The following is a 21,542-nucleotide window of genomic DNA, read 5'->3' on the forward strand; positions in this document are numbered from 1 at the left end:
CCCCGACTTGAGTGCGAATCTGGCCAAGCAACGAGCGACATTCAGAGACATTAAAGCTAAGCTTTACGCTGCTGGAATCGCTTTTTCCTTGCGCTACCCGGCTCGTCTTTGCATCACTGTCAACGGCAGCAAACATCTCTTCGATACTCCAGCTGAGGCAGAAGGGTTCTATGCAACGGTTAAAGGGAGCTCTCCAACCAGTGGGGAAGGTTAACAGATGCCAGCTGAAAGGTTTGAATATATTAACGTTAAACAGTGTGGGTGATAGCTGGCGCTGTGCTCACATAATTCATCTGCCTGACTCATGTTTTGCATTAAGTTAAAGGAGACTTCTGTGTTCAAGTACTCTGAAAATGTTTGAGTGAATTTGGGTAAATGTAGAGTGAAGTTTAACTTCACATGATGTTTTATTATAGTTTGCACGTGTCATGTATGGGTTCAATATTGGGAGCAAATTCCTGCTGCTTCTTATGTTAGATAAAGGGACACACTCTACTCCATTCTTGGAAGTGTAATTGCTTCGTAGACCTGCGGCTCGCTTCGATCGAAGGACGAGCATAGGCTTTGGAAACACCAGCAGACTGTTCTAATGCTGCTGAGCGTTTCTTTTTTTTTCTTTTTCGTTTTGGGTTGGGAAATATGGGGGGGCATGTTGGTCACATTCTTGGAATACAAATGTCATGAATACCCACTGTTTTGAGCACAGCTGGCTTCATATACTTTTTATTTGGTTACATTTCTCTCAAGTGTCATTTGGCAGGCCTATATATGAGTGAAGAGACTACTTCTAATAACACAGATAAGCTTCAAGTTAAATTCATTTCATGGAATGTGAGAGGATTAAATGGCCCTGTCAAGAGAGCAAAAGTCTTTCAACATCTTAAACTCCTCAGTGCTGACATCGTCTTCCTCCAAGAAACCCACCTCAAGATAAATGATCATATAAGGCTCAGACGACCGTGGGTAGGACAGGTATTTCACTCAGTTTTTGACTCAAAGGCCAGAGGGGCAGCTATTTTAATTTCGAAAAAGATTCAGTTCATACCAGAAAGCATAGTACCAGACTCTAATGGACGCTTCATCATGGTCTCGGGCAGACTGTTTCACCTACCTGTTATATTAGTTTGTGTCTACGCTCCTAATTTTGATGACAGTCAGTTCATGGCCACACTTTTATCTTCACTTCCTAATATGGACACGCATTATTTGATTTTAGGAGGAGACCTAAATTGTGTAATGAACACTCAGCTAGATCGCTCAAGCCCTAGAGTGACCAGTTTATCAAAAATGGCGACAACATTGCAATCTTTCATGGGGGATTATGGAAGCTGTGATCCCTGGAGATCCTTACATAAAGATACTAGAGTATATTCCTTTTACTCTCACGTGCACCATGTCTACTCAAGGATAGATTATTTTCTTATTGATAAAATACTATTACCATCTGTACATGTTACTGAATACTCAGCGATAGTCATATCGGACCACTCCCCGGTCTTACTAGATTTCAGATTTGATTCCCCCTCGGCAGGAACTCCACAATGGAGACTCAATACATCGCTGTTGTCCAGTGATGCTTTTTGCTCTTCCATGGAAGAAGCTATTGAAAACTTTCTATGTTTTAACCGCTCAGAAGAGGTTAGTTCATCGCTACTTTGGGAAAGCCTCAAAGCTACAATTAGAGGACAAATAATTTCTTATTCCTCTCATTCTAATAAGCTGCGCAAAAAGAAGCAAACTGACCTAATGGATAAATTATCTGAATGTGATAGGCAATATGCAATAAATCCCACCCCTGAGCTGTACCAACGAAAAGTTAACCTCCAAACTCAGTTTGATCTCTCTTCGACGGGAAAGGCTGAATATACTATACTAAGATCTAAAGGCAGGTGGTATGAGTATGGCGACAAGGCTAGCCGGCTGCTGGCTCTCCAGCTCAAACATCAAGCAGCATCACGACACATCCCCCAAATCAACACTCAGTCAACTGGCCTTACAACATCTCCTCTGGAGATCAATGCAGCTTTTAGATTATTTTATTCCAATCTATACACTTCTGAGCCCCCTCCTACAAACTTGAACATGAATCATTTTTTTGATAGCCTAGAAATACCTACTATAGATGCAGCAACACGGTTATCACTAAATCAGCCGATAACTGTAGAGGAAATACTTAGCAGCATTAGGCAAATGAATAATTCTAAAACACCAGGTCCTGACGGGCTGCCATCTGAATTTTACAAAAAATTCTCCACTCAACTAGCCCCGTTATTACTAGATATTTTTAACCATTCCCTGTCTATAGGATCTTTACCGAAAACTTTAACAGAGGCGACTATTTCCGTTATTCTTAAGAAGGATAAGAACCCTGCTGAATGTAGTTCCTATCGACCAATATCACTTTTAAATGTGGACGTGAAAATACTAGCAAAACTGTTCGCGAAAAGATTGGAAACATGTCTCCCTTCAATAATCTCTGAGGACCAAACTGGCTTCATCAGAGCTCGTCAGTTATCCTCAAATGTCAGACGGCTATTAAATATTATCTCTTCCCCGTCCAATGAAATAAGGCCTGAAATAGTGCTCTCATTGGACGCGGAAAAAGCCTTTGACAGGGTTGAATGGGGGTACTTATTTAAGGTACTAGGAAAATTTGGATTCGGAGAAAACTTTATTGCATGGACACGCCTTCTTTATAAACTACCCCTTGCCCGTGTTAACACGAATAGACAGTATTCATCATATTTTCCTTTGTCCCGTGGTACCCGCCAAGGCTGCCCGCTGTCGCCACTACTTTTTGCTCTTGCTATTGAGCCACTAGCCATCCGGTTGAGATCTTCTGCACATCTGCAAGGTGTTAAACGGGAAAACATTGAGCACCGTGTCTCCCTGTATGCAGATGATCTGTTAATTTACATAACAGACCCTGTTTCGTGTGCCAAAAATTTAATTCAGATACTAGATGATTTCGGTGCATTTTCAGGTTACAAAATCAACCTCCAAAAAACTGTCTGTTTCCCAATTAACTCAAAAGCCAAAACACTCACGCAGGGACAAATTCCTTTTAATTTCTCTCCAGAAAGTTTTCAATATCTAGGGATCAACATCACCCACTCTTTTAAGGGATTGCATAAAAATAATATTGACAAATTAGTAGATAAAGTCAAAACTGACCTACAGAAGTGGTCCAAGTTGCCGCTGTCATTAGCAGGCAGAGTGCAATGCATAAAGATGAATATCCTGCCGAGATTTTTGTATTTTTTCCAATGTTTACCTCTCTTCCTGACAAAAACATTCTTTAAAAAACTTGATCAAGTTATTCTTTCATTTGTGTGGGCGGGCGGGGTAGCCAGGACTAATAAAAGCACCCTACAGACAGCGAGGCAGGAGGGTGGGCTGGGTCTACCTAACTTGATGTTATATTACTGGGCAGCAAATATACAAAAGATACTCAGCTGGTGGTACGAGAGTGAGTTGGATTGGTGTAAAATGGAGTCCCTCTCCTGCCACACCTCTTCACTTTTGGCTCTGACGTGCTCCCCTTTGCCATTCTCAGTTTCAAATTATACCTCAAATCCTGTAATCTTGTCAACTTTGAAAATATGGACACAGTTTCGTAAACATCTCAAGCTAAACAATCTTGTCCTCCTAGGTCCGTTATGCAATAATCATATTTTTTTACCTTCTAAACTTGACTCCGCATTTACACTTTGGAAGGAGAAAGGTATCATATCATTTCAAGACCTGTTTTTAAATGGTACATTTGTTGACTTTGAGAGTCTGTCCCATAAGCATGACTTGCCCCGGACCAACTTCTTTCGTTACCTCCAGGTTCGCAGTTTTATTAAAGATTATTGCAGTACATTTCCACATTTACCGGCAGATTTACCTAAAATTCTTGACAAACCTAAAACTTGGATAAAAATGATATCAAAGCTGTACACAGGTATTCTTCAGGCTAACCCCTCTCCACAGATCACAGCAAAACAGGGGTGGGAAAAAGAGATAGGAATCCAACTTCAGGATCCTTGGTGGGAGAGAGCAAAATCACGAGTGAATAGCTCCTCATCCTGTGCCCGTCTTAGCTTAATACAATTCAAAGTACTGCATAGAATGCACTTCAGCAAAGCGAAACTAGCTAAGATTTTTCCTGGCAGTAGTGAAGCTTGCAATAGATGTGCCTTTGTTCCAGCTGACTTAGCCCATACTTTCTGGTCATGCTCGAAGCTAACAGGGTTCTGGAAGAGCTTTTTCAAGATCATGTCTGAGGTTTTAGGTGTAGCTATCGCTCCCTGCCCGCTCACTGCTATTTTTGGGGTTCCTTCAAACTATTCAGAATTCAGTAAGCAGAAATTAAATGTTTTAGCATTTGCCTCTCTGATTGCCCGCAGGCGTATTCTTCTACAGTGGAAACTGCCCAAACCGCCGGCAGAACAATCATGGCAGACTGACCTAATGTCATTCCTTAAATTAGAAAAAATCAAATTTTCACTTCGAGGGTCAACGGAGAAATTTTTTACTATATGGCAACCCCTCATCTCATATTTCGATAATGTAGCTACAACTCCTACGGTGTAGAGGTGAACAACACATTATGTTTTTTTTTTTTGTTTTTTTTTGTCCAGCTGTGCTCTTACATCAATGTGAATGTACAAATGTAAGGTGGTTGATGAGATATTCTGTTTGAAAAGGAAAGACCAACTGGGGTGGGGGGTGGGACAATGTTTTGTATGTTTTCTACTTGTTGGTTTGTTTGTTTGTATGTTTGTTTATATTGCAAAAAAAAACAAAAAAACATGCATCTATTTGTAAAGGTCATGTAACATGATGTGATGTGTTTCAATAAACAGATTTATAAAAAAAAACAAAACTGTGGAACATGTTCTGACAAGTGGGTCGGACATTTTCTGGAGCTGAAGCAGCAGCAGGAGATTGTCCGGGTCCGACTCGTTCACAGCAACAGGAACATGTGAGAACATTCAGACGAGGGGCGGAGCCAAAACACACATCCCCATGATAACCATGGTTATGTTAAATTATGTGAAGTTACAGGTTCACTGTGAAGGAGTTAGTGACGTCTCCAGGTGTCGTACATGTGAACGTAGTCCACTTGTTCATGTGTAAGACTCCTGAACATGTCCAGCAAGATATTTAGAGACATCTAGTGGTGAAGTTACATATTACAAACAACTGAACCCCGAGGACACAAGGACTTTCAAGCTGTTTTCAGTCATGAACTCTGTAAAATAGTGTCTGGATATTTTCTGGAGTTTGACTTTCACATATGAAGAACAGGTGGAGCAGCAGGAGGCCGGACATGACGTATAAATCCTGCTGTGGAAAGATCAGTGTTGTTGTTTACAGCTCATCCACACCGACGTCGGCCCTCATCACCAAAAGCTCTGGAATCTCCTCGTGTTTCCAAGTTGACGTCTTCATCTTCTACGTGTACGGCTCCTCTTCTTCATCCTGAGATATTTGAGTTCTTCCAGTTTCACGTCCTTCACGTGTTAGAAACCTCATCAACACATCCACTTGCTCTCTGTGAATCCTCTGGACATTCACCTGCTCTATTCTCACATGGACTCATTCAGAAACTTTATAAGGAGGCTGCAGGAAAAGTTCCAGAAAATGTCTAGAACTACTTGACTCAGACTTCAGGTCTGAAAACAGAGACAGTAATGTTTAGTCAAATCCTTTATTTTCACACATGAATTCAGTTTAAATTACAGTTAAGTTTTGTTCTTTATCCAGGTTGAGGGGCTGCACACTGTCAGAGATCAGCTGTTCTTCTCTGGCTTCAGCTCTGAGGTCAAACCCCTCTCATCTGAGAGAACTGAATCTGAGTAGAAACAACCTGCAGGAATCAGGAGTGGAGGAGCTGTGTGGTTTTCTACAGAGTCCAACCTGTCAACTGGAGACTCTGGGGTCAGTTCAATGACTTTTGTAGATCTCATATCTATAAAACAGCATTTATACACAATTTATCTCATTTAATTATAATTTAACATAATTCCTCTTCATACATAACATGAATCCATTCATTAATTAATCTGTGACATTTTAAATATTCAGCTACTTGTTAGAACATTGAGTTTAGTTCTGGATTTCCTAAACTGATCTGCTTTTAGTCCAACATGTCTGATTTCATATTTATCTTCCATGTTATGAGTCTGTGCTGACATGAATATGTGTCTGTTATTTTCACACATGAACTCAGTTTAATTTACAGTTAAGTTTTATTCTTTATCCAGCTTGAGGGGCTGCAGTCTGACAGAGATCAGCTGTTCTTCTCTGGCTTCAGCTCTGAGGTCAAACCCCTCTCATCTGAGAAAACTGGATCTGAGGTACAACTTCCTGCAGGACTCAGCAGTGAAGGAGCTGCTTGATCTACAGCAGAGTTCAACCTGTCGACTGGAGACTCTGAGGTCAGTATGGTTGGAGTCAGTCCTCGCTGCTTTCATCAGTATTTTACTAAACACAGTCAGTATCACAGATCCAGGGTCTGTGCTACCAAGCAGGATTTGTGGTTATCAGGTTAACTTCAGGTTTAGTTTTTTCAGTTCTACGAAGCTCGTCAGCTTCTTAACGAGGTAAATCACCATGGTAACTTCTGATGAACAGCTAACCTGCTCCAGGTTAAGTTGGAGATCAACCCGTATAGAAGCTCCGCCCACTGACCACAGTGACTCTCCACTGTTGTGTGGTGCACACTCTCCTTAAAGGGACGGATAAGGGAAGTTTAAATCAACGTCTGGTTGGTTCAGTTGATCTCTAACTCACCCAGAACATCTCAATCTCTCCAGACTCATCCTGTCACCAAAACACCAGATGACCTCAGTCAGCTTCCTGGAGACAGGTCCATGTGTTTCTATTGAGTAGTGATGTCAGAGGTTTCATCACAGTGTGTGTCCTCAGAGACAGTGAGACAGTTTGTGTCCTCAGAGACAGTATGTGTCCTCAGAGACAGTGAGACAGTGTGTGTCCTCAGAGACAGCGAGTGTCCTCAGAGTCAGTGTGTGTCCTGAGAGACAGTGTTTGTCCTAAGAGACAGTGTGCGTCCTCAGAGACAGTGAGACAGTGTGCGTCCTCAGAGACAGTGAGACAGTGTGTGTCCTCAGAGAAAGTGTGTGTCCTCAGAGACAGTGAGACAGTGTGTGTCCTCAGAGTCTGTATGTGTCCTCAGAGTGAGTGAGTGTCCTCATAGACAGTATGACAGTGTGTGTCCTCAGAGACAGCGAGTGTCCTCAGGGTCAGTGTGTATCCTCAGAGAAAGTGTGTGTCCTCAGAGACAGTGTGTGTCCTCAGAGTCAATGTGATGTTCTCAGAGTCAGTGAGACAGTGTCCTCAGAGACAGTGAGACAGTTTGTGTCCTCAGATTCAGTGTGTGTCCTCAGGGACAGTGTGTGTCCTCAGAGACAGTGAGTCAGTGTGTGTCTTCTTCTCTTCCACTCGTTTTGTTAGTAAACAACAGATTCAGATCTCCTGGCCACGAGTAATTTATCTCATTCACACGTTATTATGTCGTGGTGACGTATTACATTTTTACCAGAGGCCACCAGGGGGCGCTGTAACTTACACATTGACACGATCCCAGATGTTGTACCAGCTGTTCTTCCTGCATTTAGCAGCTGTGACTGAGTTTCTTTTATTCTGGATCATGTGTTTGTTCTCCTCTGATTTTTATTATAGAACAGTTTGATCCTGGTTGTGAAATATGAGGCTCTGCTGTCAGTCAAACTGTCCATGTCTGTGATTGGTCATACTCAGTTAACCCCGCCCCTTTTATGTACAAGCTCAGATCTCGATGAGGAAAACCTGAGTTAACTTAACGAGTTGATAACCAGCGTCATGTGACCACTTAGCCTGACTGTGTCTGTCAGGTTCAGTTGAGCTGATCTCAGAAAGATCTCCTGGACATGTTGAAGTGTCTTCGTAGTTCAGGCCTCAGTGTTTCCTCAGTGAAGCTGTGAGAGGACAATGAGGACAGACGTCAGGATTGGACAGAGACACAGAGAGACAACAGTCGGCCTATCAGAAGAGCAACAAGCTGCTTGGGATCATGTGATTGAGTTGATGTGAAGACGACAGTTGTTGTTGTTTTCATGTAAACAGGAAATGAAGCTGGACCACAGCTGACAGCCTCACACGACTCGTCTTCATCTGATCTGAGACAGTTTGTTCTCTCACTTCATCAGTGAAGAACTGATCAGGTGGATCTTTGTCACAGCTCTGAGATCAGTGGGACTGAAGCCTCTCCTCATCACATGGTGACCAGGAGCTCTTTATACAGAGCAGAACCTCTGCTGAGGTCCATCTGTCTCATCTGGTCCCAGTTTGTCAGAAGCAGATGTTCATCAACACACAGTGAAACATGGCTTCACCTGTAACAGCAGTAAATCCACCTCTCAGGTGTCCACTCTGCACTTTGACATGCAGAGGACACACACTGAGCTCTTAGCGTGTTCATTCCAACACGTGAACATGAAGCAGAGAGGAAGCTGCTCCACCTCTGAACAGGACTGAAGTCCCTGCTGCTCTTTCTACTGGATGTGCTGCATCACTGACTCACAGCTGATGAAGTGAGTCTCTGTAACACTGATGTCTTCTTCTCTCAACAGGTGGGGGTGGTCTTAGTGGAGCTGAGTGTGAAGAGGAGAGTGTGTGTGGACGGAGGCTGAGCTGTGTCCTGAGGATCCAGAGGCTGAAGCAGCAGCAGCTTGTGTGTAGAGCGGCTCTGACTGGGCCTTGTTGCTGGGAGGCAGAGTGGAGACAGAGCTCCAGAAGAATCATGAGGAGGTTGTTGTAATATGTAACTTCACCACTAGATGGCCCTCGCTACCGATTGTGTTTATTCTCATGAAGAATGTCTTTATTGAAATGACACAACACAAGCAGAATCTATAAACCCTCTGTAAAGAGTCACATATATAAGTTTTTTTTTAATTATTTTCCACCTTTGTCCCTCAGTATGTCTCCATGTGTGTAGAACCACATTCTGTGTATATGTTTGTTTATGATCTTAAAGTTTCTGGATTCACGTCACAAATTGATTTAGTTCAACACAAAGTTAAACACAATCAAATCACTTTGAGATTAAAATCAGAGTTTTGTCTTTGACACAAAAGATGAAAAACTCTGGACTTAAAAATGGGATATTTTCATTTCTGCATCTGTTGCAGAGCGGTGGTGGCTTTTCTACTTTTGACCCACAGGTGGCGCTGCAGTATAACAACAGCACATCCCAGTCGAAGCCTTTATATTCAGTCTATGAGTCAAACACATGGATCATTTCTTCTGTGACAAACCAGATGTAACGAGAAGAAAAACATCTCAGAGAGAAAAGTTCTGTTTCTACTTGTCTCTGCTTTAATTCTCAATAAACATCCTTCCACCGACTTCACTGGAATCATGACTCAGCTTTTCTTTCCTCTTCAAACAAACTGGTGGAAACATCTCGTCCTTGGTGCAGGTAAAAGAACAAAATCACCAGTTTGACATAATGGAGACAAGCAGAAGAAAAGTGAATGAGACATTTACAGTATGAAGAAGAGTCGATGAAGAGCAGAGCATCTTTAAGTCTCTGAGGAAACTGTCTAATAAACATTTTACCAAATTTAATAGAAAACTGACCCGAGGACATTTCATACAAAACGTAGATAAAGATTCTTGTTGTATGTTCTCGACCACCACCTCAGAACAACCACTAGGGGGAGACTGTAGCAGGCCTCTGGGAACAGCAGCATGATGGGAAATAATTGATGATGGGAGGTTCACAGCAGAGACAAGGGACAGAAAGTGTCTGAGAGATGATGTCCAGAAGACAGTGGACATTGTGGGCCTGTTGTGTTGAACAGGTTGTGTTATTTTGTGGAAACACTTGTCTCAAACTGATGATTTCAATTCATGTTCAAGCCCGTCTCAGTTCTTTGTGACTTCTCATATATACTTTGGGATACTTATGGAGGAAAGTTTGAGCTCGTAATGAAATTCTACATCTGATCAACACATTTATTTGTTAGTATTTATTAAAATCTGATCTAATCTGCCACTCTTTCACAAGACGTTCATTCACTGCGTAGTTTAAGGTTTGGTTTAGGACAGGTTTAAGTTTAGGTGAGTTTAAGTTTAGTTTAAGTTTATGTTAGTTGAAGTTTGTGTTTAGCTCAGGTTCAGGTTACATTTAACAACTTTCTCTCCCTCAACGCATGTTTGAGGTAAACCGGAGCAGAGTGAGACATCTGTCTAACTTACGAACATTTCTTAAATGAGAATATTTATTTGTGTTATTTTTTCTTAAAGAGTTTTGAGGCTTCAGCAGCAGAGGAGTGAGAAGAGAAAAGAGTTTTTATCTGATGATTGACAAAGAGAAAACTACAGGATATCACAAGACTGAGTGTGGAAATGAGGACGGGAAAGTGTCTCCATCTGATTTCTGTCTTTAAGAGACGAGTTCGAGAGTGGGGGTGCAAGGAGGAATTAAAGATAATAACTGTTTAAAGATGTCTCACGTTGAATCATTGTTTCATCCTGAGTTGCATTCATGTTCAGGTGAGTGGAGTTTAGTTGTTGACCTCTGATATAAAAGTTCACGCGACGCAGCTTCAGTTGAAATACAGGAACTGTCACACTGTGTCTTTTTGTTTCTCAGGTCAAATACTTTTGTGTTTTTAACGATGAATCAAAGTTTTCATGTTGTTGTCGCCAGGCGACAGTGACTAGATATTTTACTGTTTATCCATGAACTGTATTATTAATAACACAAATAGAAAGAACTTTAATTAAAATGTGTATTTAGGTCAAATGTAACATCTACTAGTATCGTTCATTCTCTAAAATGAAGGTTTCTATATCAGCAAACATGAAGCAGATGTGTCTGTGAACGTCTCAGATAATTTCATCTGTTATTTCTTTCATTTCCTGGAGGAGACGTTTGTTTCATGTTTGTGGAGCAAAAGCAAAAGCACAAAGAAATGCATGATATAAAATAAGTAGTTCAATGGATTCAATAAGATTAAGAGAAAAAGAAAATTAGCTGATGTTTGATAGTTTCACATCTTCTGCAGTTTGTGTTTATAACTGATGAAGAATAAAAATCCAGGAGATTAAGATTTCAGCAGCTCTGAATTTTCTTAATTTTGTTTACAGCTCAGACAATAAAGAAAGTGATGAGAACACAAACCATGAAAAGAAGGAAATGCTGTCTGAGACAGAAAGACAAACAAATACCTCAGGATGAAGAAGAGGATTTTTTGTATTTGTACATATTTTTCTGAAACTTTACTTCATCGACTAATGGCACATTTTATGTTTTATCAAATTGTATCTTTATAAATCTGTGTGTTATCTTTCTATATGTGACACATTTAGGATTTTACTCATCAGGGGATGAAAAGCTTAAACACAGAACAGAGGATGACTGCTCATGACTTTGGTGACTTCTATCTTGTCCTCTAGCGCCACCTGCAGTTCCAAGCTTCCATTTATCCACTGAAATCTAAATGAATCTACAAATGTCTTCTCCTCTGGCTCCCCCGTGTGGTCACTGATGTTCCAACACTTCCTGAGCTCCAAGGCCAAGGGTTGCCGACCCCTGGTCTAGATTGACTCACAGATGGTAAGTTTAACTATCGGGAGAAGTAAAGATGTGATGGTAGAAGATAGAAGTCCCAATTAGTTTGCATCAAATATTAAAACTGAACACACAGACATGACACACAGTTTTATATTCAGTGCAACTTACACTTGTGTATATCTGAGTAATTAGATCCTTGAACAGACGTTTTTAACTTTAATGTTTTCATGTGTGTGGTTCAGAGTTGGATCGAGTCCAGAGACTTTTCCTGGAGATGATCAGAGAATACAACAACCTGCACAGGTAGACACACAAAAGAAGTTTCCTATCATATTGTTTTATTATATTAAATTATTATAATTTGATCAGATCTGTCTCGGAGAGAGAAAATGTAGGATGTAGATGTCCTGCTTATTTACAGGTTAATAAGTAATTGTACCACATTGTTAAAGCAGTACATGAACAGCTATGAACCCTGTTGTCTCCTCTCAGGTCGAGTGGAGGACCAGTGGAGGAGGAGTCCGATCTTGAGCGTCACCTGTCAGAGGAGACAGCAAACAGTCACATGAGGTGATCTGAATTGGACTTTGACTTTCTACTACTTACAGCTGATGAAAGAGAGAACAATGGTGTTCTAACTGTCTGTTAGAGTTTTCATTCATATTTAAATGTAAATGTAAGTATTTGTAAACTTTGGTTGATCATCAGACTTTAGTATGATGTCAAACTTCTGTGACCTGAACAGTGATTTGTCTAGATCAGGGGTCAGCAACCTTTACTATCAAAAGAGCCATTTCTCCTCTTTCCCCAAATAAAACTTGTCTGGAGCCGCAAAATATATTTGATAACAGAGCTTATAAAGTATAAAGTAAGTAATGTACATAGTTATACTCAGTGTTGTGCCAGTTTACACTTAAAATCAACTAGTTTAAAGTTCTGTTTATGCAGATGAAAATCAACTAGTTCACATTCATATGTAATATTTTTAAATTTTGAATTAAAGTCTTGTTTCCAGGACTAAACTAGTTCACCTTCATTTGTTTCATTTTATATTCATTGGGATGATTTAGGAGACGAACTGACGATCATGTGTTTAATTATTAATCGATGGTATAAATTTCTTAATGTTTATAAGCTTCGCCCCGAGGTGGAGTGATCTGTCTGAAAGAGGGTGCAGCCAGAGGGTGAAAGTACAGAAACACACGACACAGTGTGAGTCGGTGAGTTGATGAATAAATGCAGCAGCTGCTCCAGGAAAGCTGAAATGTGTTTGTTAGGTTCAAATCAACCTGATATCTGAAACATGTCCTCGATGTGTTGACCTCGAGGTCAAGCTCCTCTTTATTTACACCGTGTTCTCTCACTTCTCTCATCCACTGTGATCGTGTCGGGATCAGTCGCTGGAGAAGCTTTTGACTCGTTTACTGTTCGTTTGTCTTTATGACTTTAGCTTCGGTTATTAGGAGTTCACCAGGTTTCAGGCCTGTTCTTCAGTAACAGAGACGGAGGAGCGGAGACCCGGTGGTTCGGTGAGTAAACTCTTGTTTTCTTAACAGGTTTTACCTCCATGTCGGGGAGGAGCACTTTATAGAGTCACTTTTGGTTTGCATTATGTTCCCAGTGGGACTTAGAGTCTGTGAGTCTACAGTCTGAACTCTGCAGAGATCGGAGCTGCAGAGTCTGAACCTCAGCTGCTCTGATTCGGTGTCATGAGTCCAACCAGCTGTTAACTCGTCTCTTCTTCCATTGATCCACTTTCAGTTCTCACAGAATGAAAGGCCGATGTCTGTGTTCAAGTCTCTGGTTGTGTGGATCCTCATCATGTGGACTCTCACCACAGCAGGTACATGAAATCTGATCTTACTCAGAAATCACATGTTCTGATTGAACGTAGTACTTTGTACAGACATGTTGGTTTCCATCAGACGAAGCAGGAAACATGAGAAGTGATTGTGAAGGTTTATAACAACATAGAGAAACATGTTCTTACTGAGCTGGAGGTGAAACAGTTCACACCAGATGTTGTGTTCTTTTATTCTTCATTGAAACTTCATCGTCAACAGAACTGAACCGAGTTGGGTTTTTAAAGTGTTTGTGTGTTAATAAATATCAGCTCTGTGATTTGATATTAGTGTCATCACACATGGACGCGGAAATGAAAATCCAGCCAATCCGCGCCCACGCGCCAAACCTGTTTTTTTCAGCTGCGGTTCAGGTCCTTTGAGTTTCAGCGCGTTCCGCGCGTGGTTCACAGCAGAATATACACAATTTAAATTTATGTCATAAAGATAAATGATTGCATTGCTGCCTTTGCACATATTAAAATAAAAGCAAACCAGCGTTTCTGTGTAGACCATTGACTGTACAGTGGATATAAAAAGTCTACACACCCCTGTTAGAATGCAAGGTTTTTGTGATGTAAAAAAATGAGACCAAGAAAAATCCTGTCAGAACTTTTTCCAACTCTAATGTGACCTATAACATGAACAATTCAATTGAAAAATAAAAAGGTTAAATATTGTGATTGCATAAGTGTGCACACCCTCTTATAACTGGGAATTAACCAATCACATTCAAACTCATGTTTAATAGTAATCATTACACACCTGCAATCATTAATCCCAAATAAAGTTCAGCTGTTTTAGGAGGATTTTCCTGACATTCTCTTAGTTGCAACTTACAGCAAGAGCCATGATCCGCAGAGAGCTTCCAAAGCATCAGAGGGATCTCATTGTTGAAAGGTATCGGTCAGGAGAAGGGTACAAAATAATTCCCAAGGCATTAGATATACCATGGAACACAGTGAAGACAGCCGTCATCAACTGGAGAAAATATGACACAGGGAGGCTTTTGAGAGGCCTAGAGCAACAATAAAGGAGCTGCAGGAATTTCTGGCAAGTACTGGCTGTGAACTACATTTGAAAACAATCTCCCGTATTCTTAATATGTTTGGAATCTGGGGTAGGGTGGCAAGACAGAAGCCTCTTCTTACGAAGAAAAACATCCAAGCCCGGCAAAATTTAGCACAAACATACATGAAGTCTTCAAAAAGCATGTGGGAAAATGTGTTGAGGTCTTCAGAGAGCAAGGTGGAACTTTTTAGCCATAATTCCAAAAGGTATGTTTGGCGCAAAAACAACTCTGCACATCACCCAAAGAACACCATACCCATAGTGATGCTTGGTGATGGCAGCACCAGGCTCTAGGGCTGTTTTACTTCAGCTGGAACAGAGGCCTTAGTCAAGGTGGAGGGAATTATGGACATTTCCAGATACCAGTCAATTTTGGCACAAAACCTCCAGACTTCCATTAGAAAGCTGAAAACGAACAGGAATTTCAACTTTCAGCACGACATTGACCAAAATCATACATCCAGATCAACAAAAGCATGGCCTCACCCGAAGCAGATTCAAGTTTTGGAATGACCAAGCCAGACCCCAGACCTGAATCCAATTGAACATCTGTGGGGTGATCTGCAGAGGGCTGTGCACAGGAGACGCCCTCGCAATCTGACAGATTTGCCTTTTGCAAAGAAGAGTGGGCAAATAGTGCCAAGTCAAGATGTTCCATGCTAATAGACTCCTACCCAAAAAGACTGAGCACTGTTGTGCAATAGTGCTTAAAAAGTGTTACCATAGAATGGTGAGCCTTTAGGCACTCAATAAAGTTGGTTATCCAAATAAAATATAAAACATTAATATTTATAATATTAATATTAGATCATAACTTTAGTTGATTAAAGTTCTCGCGGGGCACCACCCTTCAAAGAAGGGAAAAGAAAGCTAATTTATTGATTAAGATCAGTCTCATTCAGATCTAGTTCGATTAGAAATCTCAATATTTACTATTAAAGATTACATAATGAACAGTGAAGGTTATGGAGTTCTTAACAGTGTTACGGTTGGCAAACTTCACTTATGCAACATTAATGACAGAACATTTGTGAAAGAAGAACATTTATTATGAACATAATAAAGTATAAAAACACAAATTACCATACAATCAAACTAACTAACAAGGAGGTGTTCATGAGTGTGTGTGTGTATGCAAATTAGGGGCTCTCGAAATGGTGGTTGACCAAAAATGTAACGCCTTAAGATAGCAAGTTGTTTCCAAACTGCGTTGCTAATTCAACAGCTGCAACAGCTTGAAGCTACACGGAGGCAGCTAGCTCCCCCCAGCTTCCACACACAGTCAGCAGGGACACCCGATACTAACTACTACCAAGTGTTTGCTTCTAACCTGACGGTGTTTGAGAAACAGTGTCATGACAGCCGTGGGATTAAAGTCGTAGTTGTGATTTTGGTTTATTGTGATGTAGGGAATGGAACAGGAAGTTTGAGGTCCCGAAATGCTGGCGTTAGCGGACCATCACAGCCAAGGGCTATCCGTGGGCTCTCCGCCATTTCGACGTGTAGTTCCACGTTGGAGAAGGCGGTCCTATCTGTTCGTGTCCGTCAAAACGGAGAAGCATACATTGGCCTTTAGCGTAACTGTGGAGCCGTATGCTCAGATGCTGGTTCGAAGTCCTTACCTGCAGGACATTGAGTCGCTGCTAGGGATGTTGAGCTTGAAGGGCGAGGAGGTTTCTTTGAGGAGATGAGTTGGAGAGCTCTCTGGCTTTCTCGAGACAAAGAGAACATGCGGCAACCGGTTTTGTCAACATGCGGCCGAACTATGGTTTTCCAAAAACCATGGCCCAACAGCGCTGTAACAAAATAAAAGGTGCTTCAACAAAGTATTAGTTTTAGGGTGTGCATATTTATGCAACCAGGTTATTGTACATTTTTTATTTTTCCCCCTAAAAGAATTGTTGGTTTTTCAATTGAATTGTTCACGTTATGGGTCACATTAAAGGTGGAAAAAGTTCGGACATGATTTACCTTTGTCTAATTTTTACATCACACAAACGTTGCATTTTAACAGGTGTGTGCAGACTTTTCATATCCACTGTATATAAAGAGGTTACACGCAGGATCTTTAGGATCCACATGTGAGGATCTGTCCTCACACGAAAACACTGATATCTGCTTATAATCATATTTTAATTGTTTATATGCTGTTTATAAACGGTGACTTTCAAGTGTGTTAAGCACTATAATAATAATATATATGCAGAACAAAAATAAAAACAAAGATGTCTAATGAGTTTAAATGTTTATTCAGTAACACAAATCAAATTAAAAGTTGAATTATTCTGTTGAAAATATAATTGTAATTAAGCTAATACATTAAGTGCAAAGACTTTGTGCAGTGCGATAATATGTATTTAGCACAGTGAATATTGTTAAGAGGGTTAGGCTATTCAAACCTCTGGGTAGGGTTTTAATGCAATTAATAGAATTTTAATCGTGATTTCGATTTTTGGGTCAAACGATCTCCAAACTACTATAATCGAGTTGAAACAATTTATTTTGCATTTTTTTCGAAAAGACGTGAATGCGCAATTCAGTCTTTCCCCCAAAGCATTCAACACGGCCCAGCTGACTGGCACTCACTCTCAAGCAGCTGTAAAGTGAAGGAAGGGAGTTGTGTGTGTGGTGACCGGCGGTATTTAAAAAACAGCGCAAGTGGAAAATGGCAGAGGGAGGGCAGCCCCGTTCGATCGACAAAAAGGGTAGAAAAAGTTATCTTGTGTGAGAACACTTCAGAAGTTCAGTAAAGTTGGCAAGATATTTACAGATTCTGACTTCCTGGATCAATAAGTCATAGGCGAAACGTTGTTAAAGCACAAACGCTGCATAATTCCCACCGTAGTAATGTGGACAACGGGCTACAGGTCAGTTATCGTCAATATGAGTCGTCATAACATTGGTGTCTATGTACAGCCTGCTGAGAAACGAGTGCGCAGGGACCGTCTACAAAGTGCAAATATTATATAAATATATTTTATGAATATTATTCAATAACTTTGGTCTAATACTGTTCAATGTTTAAAAAAGCATGTCACAGATCCATGGTCTCCTGCTGGCTATGCTACAGTACTTAGTTTGGGAAAATGTGTTTTTGTATAATTTTGGGAAATATTAGATATGAATATTATTCAAAAACTTCCCTGTAATAATGTATATTCTCACCAAAATCACGTCACAGGTCCAGGCTCTCCTGTTGGCTATGCTACAGTACTAATAATGAATATTATTCAATCAGCCATTCGAAGAATCCAACGAGGAACAGCACCACCCATGGGCAAGATTTTGCTACAAGGTGATATCTGTGCCACTTAGCAACACAACAAATCTTTTCTGCCAGTTCTCAGTTACAAAGTGTTTTTTGGAGAAAAATACTGAATAAATGCATCATGTTTTCAAACTCAAAAGTAATCGTTTGAATGATCTTGATTTCAATATTGTCCAAAATAATCGTGATTATGATTTTTTCCATAATTGAGCAGCCCTACCTCTGGGTTTGAATACCTGCTCCCTTAATAGTCGCCTCTTTTTAGATTCGCAGTCAGATCATTTCCGTCGCTGCAGTTTCATCTCAATGGATTTTATTTTCTCAAAGAGTCACGAGACCTACGAGTCTGAAATAAAGTTAAATAAAGTTAAATTGAATCGACCTCTGGTTCTTGAGAGCTGGTGATCATACATTTCATCGCCCTCGCCAAAGAGTTGCCTGAGGAAATTGCCTTGTTCTCCTGTGTGGACGAGCCGGCACTGGTTGTAGTGTCTGTGTGTGGAAACCAGTAGAAACACTTGTGTCGTAGAATGGCCAGTGCGAGTCCATCCAACAATAACACGTTATTACACTGAGTCACTGTCTGTTTCTCACTTATCTGATGTTCATGGAGCAGAGGGTTTAATTCTCCTTTACTGAGACTTCACAGTAAAATAAGAACTGAACAATGTGGACTTGAACCAGGAGACATGTTGTTTATGCTCCACATCAAGTCAAAGCTCAATCAAAACAACCACCACTTCCGTTGGTGACCCTTCACAATAAAGGTCCCATACCGGTACACTGCTTAAGATGACAGGAAACACAAATTGATCACACACACACACACACACACACACACACACACAAACACTCAAAAACACACACAGAGAAATCTTTATTATGTCTAAATTTCCAGATCCTAAATTCTTCTCATCTCAAAGAATGTTCAGATTTAGCTGAATCTCAAAGTAAATCTTCTAAATGAACATTTCTGTGATCAACACAGAACTTTTCCAACTTGGTGTGAATTTGAGCCTCTTTTGGTTCATATCTTTGGTTTGACAGTAAATGTACGTTACACATTCGAATGTCTCGTGTGGCAGGAGGTTGTTTTTGTGAAAGCAGCTCAGATAAAACTACTGTATGTTAACTGTCAACAGCCAAACAGACAGACAGTTCCATCAGGATATTTACATTCACAATCCGTCTGTGAGCAAATGCTCTAACTGCACTTTGAATAAAGCTTCTATTCACCACAGTTGATCCTTAACTAGTTGTTTTTTTACCCGGTGTCTCACAGATGATGAGGTCTCCTGCGTTTTAGAGGAGAGCTGCATCTTACCCTGCAGTTTTCAACCTGGTCCACACCCAGTCATTTACTGGATGCAGGTGAAACCAGGACACACTCGTGTCCACTCCTACTACAGAGACAGAGACCTGTTTGTATACCAGAGCGAGCGCTTCACAAACCGGACATCGCTGTTCACAGATCAGATCTCCAGAGGAAACGCCTCCATCAGGCTGACGGGGCTGCAGCTTCAGGACCAGGGCACATACGAGTGTTACACCAGCATCACTGGAGCCGGCAAGTCGTCATTTATCAACCTGAGAGCAGATGGTAAAGAAACTCACAGTGAAAACAGAACACAAATACTAGAAATGATATTTGTCTCTTATTGCTGTTACCTTGTTTAACATGTGTACCGTTGGGTTGAGTTGAAGCTGATACTTAAGCATTGGACGTCTCGTTGCTTGCCGGCACCATTACCTCTTTGAAAAGTGTTAGTCACTAAAGTGCAATGAATCCTGGGACAGGTTGGACGGGGACGGATCCACTCGTTGGAGCTCGTTCTTCAAATGCACCCCCTGAATTGAGACACAGCTGATGTCAGCAGCACCACATATTGGCTCATATGTGACGTGTTAAATAATAAGCAACATATGTCAAATTAATGAAGAGCTCCACAGTGCATGAGGCAAAGATGATCAATGAGTTATAAAAGAGAAATGTTGTCTTGCAGCTCCGGTGCGTCACGTGGACATTGAGCAGGTGGAGGACAGCTTCACCTGCCGCTCAGAGGGGATCTACCCCGAGCCGCAGCTCACCTGGTCCACCAGGCCTCCGTCCAACTTGACCCTTCAGAACCAAACCACAGTGAAGGAGACGGAGCAGCAGCTCTATGAGATCAGCAGCACACTGACACTGTCAGACAGAGACACTGTTCTGATCTGCAGCATCAGCACTCGCCATGGCAGGAGGAGCGCGGTGTGGTATCAACCCAGTACGTTGAATCTGCTCTATGGAACTGAACCTCTGCTTGTTTCACCTACTGCTGAATATTTATATCTGCTCCTACAGATAACTTACATTTTATATCAATGCTGATTCTCAATCTTTACTTTGTTTGTTTCTTTGTCCGCTGAACAGATTTCCACTAAACTAGTTGTGAGGATGGAACGTGGGCCACAGGTCACTCAGTAGAGCTCAGACCTCCACAAGGCCCAACAGTCTCCTTATGAAACCACATTGAAATTCACCAGGCCCAAGATCTGCACCAAATTTCACACACTCATAAATATCAGTCCTCTAAATTTGTCAGATTGTTTCTTCACCTTCATCAGTTATTCGCAGGGAAATCAATGAAAATATTGAAAAACGTCCTCTCTCACAATGGTAATGTGAAAAAACAACAAATCTTGGATCCACACAAACATTTGATGAGTTCTTCTCTGAGCCTGACCCATAACACACCTTCCTGCCAAGTTTCATGGAAATCTATCCTGTAGCAGTGGAGGAGATATCAGCTCCACTGAGTGACCTTCTAGTTCAGTTCATCATTCCAAGGCCACACCCTCCTCCACATGAATCATTCTGATGATAGAAAATGTTCAGAAAGTCTCATCAGAGCCTGAAACCACATTCTGACAACGATGATATTATTTGATCCCTTTTCTTTTCAGCTCCCGTCCCTGTGTCATCGTTTAAAACAACAACAACAATCCACTGCACTGCTCCAAACACCAAACCCCCGACACACTGGGTGTGGAAATTCAACCACAGGCAGATCATTGTGAACCAGACCGGGGTGGACGGCCTCCACAGCGTCTCAGAGCAGTGGAGGCAGCAGGTGGAGGATGTGTCAGCGTCAGGCAGCCTCACGCTGCACCACTTATCTTCAGATCACCAGGGAACGTTCACCTGTGAACTCAGTAGTGAAGAGGAGACGCATTTCATCAACAGCTACGTGACGATAGAGAAAGGTAAGATCCCATGAGACGAGAACTGAGAGATGAAATCCTCAGAGCGACTGTCAGACCTGAGGCTCGTGCAGTGAGTCCTGGTTTCTCCTGGTGGAGCAGATCCCCCAGGGCTCCGTCCTCCAGCTCCTCAGGAGCATCATGTCCACATGTTGTCAGGAGAACAGGAACGAGGAGGCCACACACACACACACACACACACACACACACACACACACACACACACACACACACTACACTTTACACTGAAGACACATCACTGCACTTTGTTGATGCTACAGTTCTACTCTCTGAATTACATGTTTTTCATTTTTAGCTGCAGCAATTGTGGTCGGAGTCCTCGTTGTGTGTGTAGCATTAGGAGCTGGAGGATTCTTCTACTTTATAAGACTAAAGGTAAATATTAATACTTACAATAATTCTGCTGTTCATTTATTATATGATGTTTCTTCTAATGATTATTTCTTTTGAACAAACCCAAAACAGATCATCTACAATCAGATGCTTCAGAGGAAATATTTACAGTAAGTTTACTGTTTATTCTGAA

The 21,542-nt window shown here is 41.2% G+C and overlaps 2 protein-coding genes and 1 long non-coding RNA gene across 4 annotated transcripts in view; all 3 read left to right on the forward strand.

The window, feature by feature from the left end:
• Positions 1-21,542, forward strand: part of LOC128453930 (protein NLRC5) — a 359,511-nt gene that overhangs the window by 61,109 nt on the left and 276,860 nt on the right. The window lies entirely within an intron of this gene.
• The window catches only part of LOC128453932 (poliovirus receptor), a 214,067-nt gene that overhangs the window by 20,931 nt on the left and 171,594 nt on the right, over positions 1-21,542 (forward strand). The gene's annotated exons all lie outside the window — the stretch shown is intronic.
• On the forward strand, positions 6,200-9,399 carry LOC128453936 (uncharacterized). The gene is made up of 2 exons (XR_008341570.1): positions 6,200-6,428; positions 8,622-9,399. It is a non-coding gene; the product is annotated as an uncharacterized LOC128453936 (long non-coding RNA).

This window comes from Pleuronectes platessa, chromosome 12 (assembly GCF_947347685.1).
Source record: "Pleuronectes platessa chromosome 12, fPlePla1.1, whole genome shotgun sequence".
Classification (NCBI taxonomy): Eukaryota; Metazoa; Chordata; class Actinopteri; order Pleuronectiformes; family Pleuronectidae; genus Pleuronectes; species Pleuronectes platessa.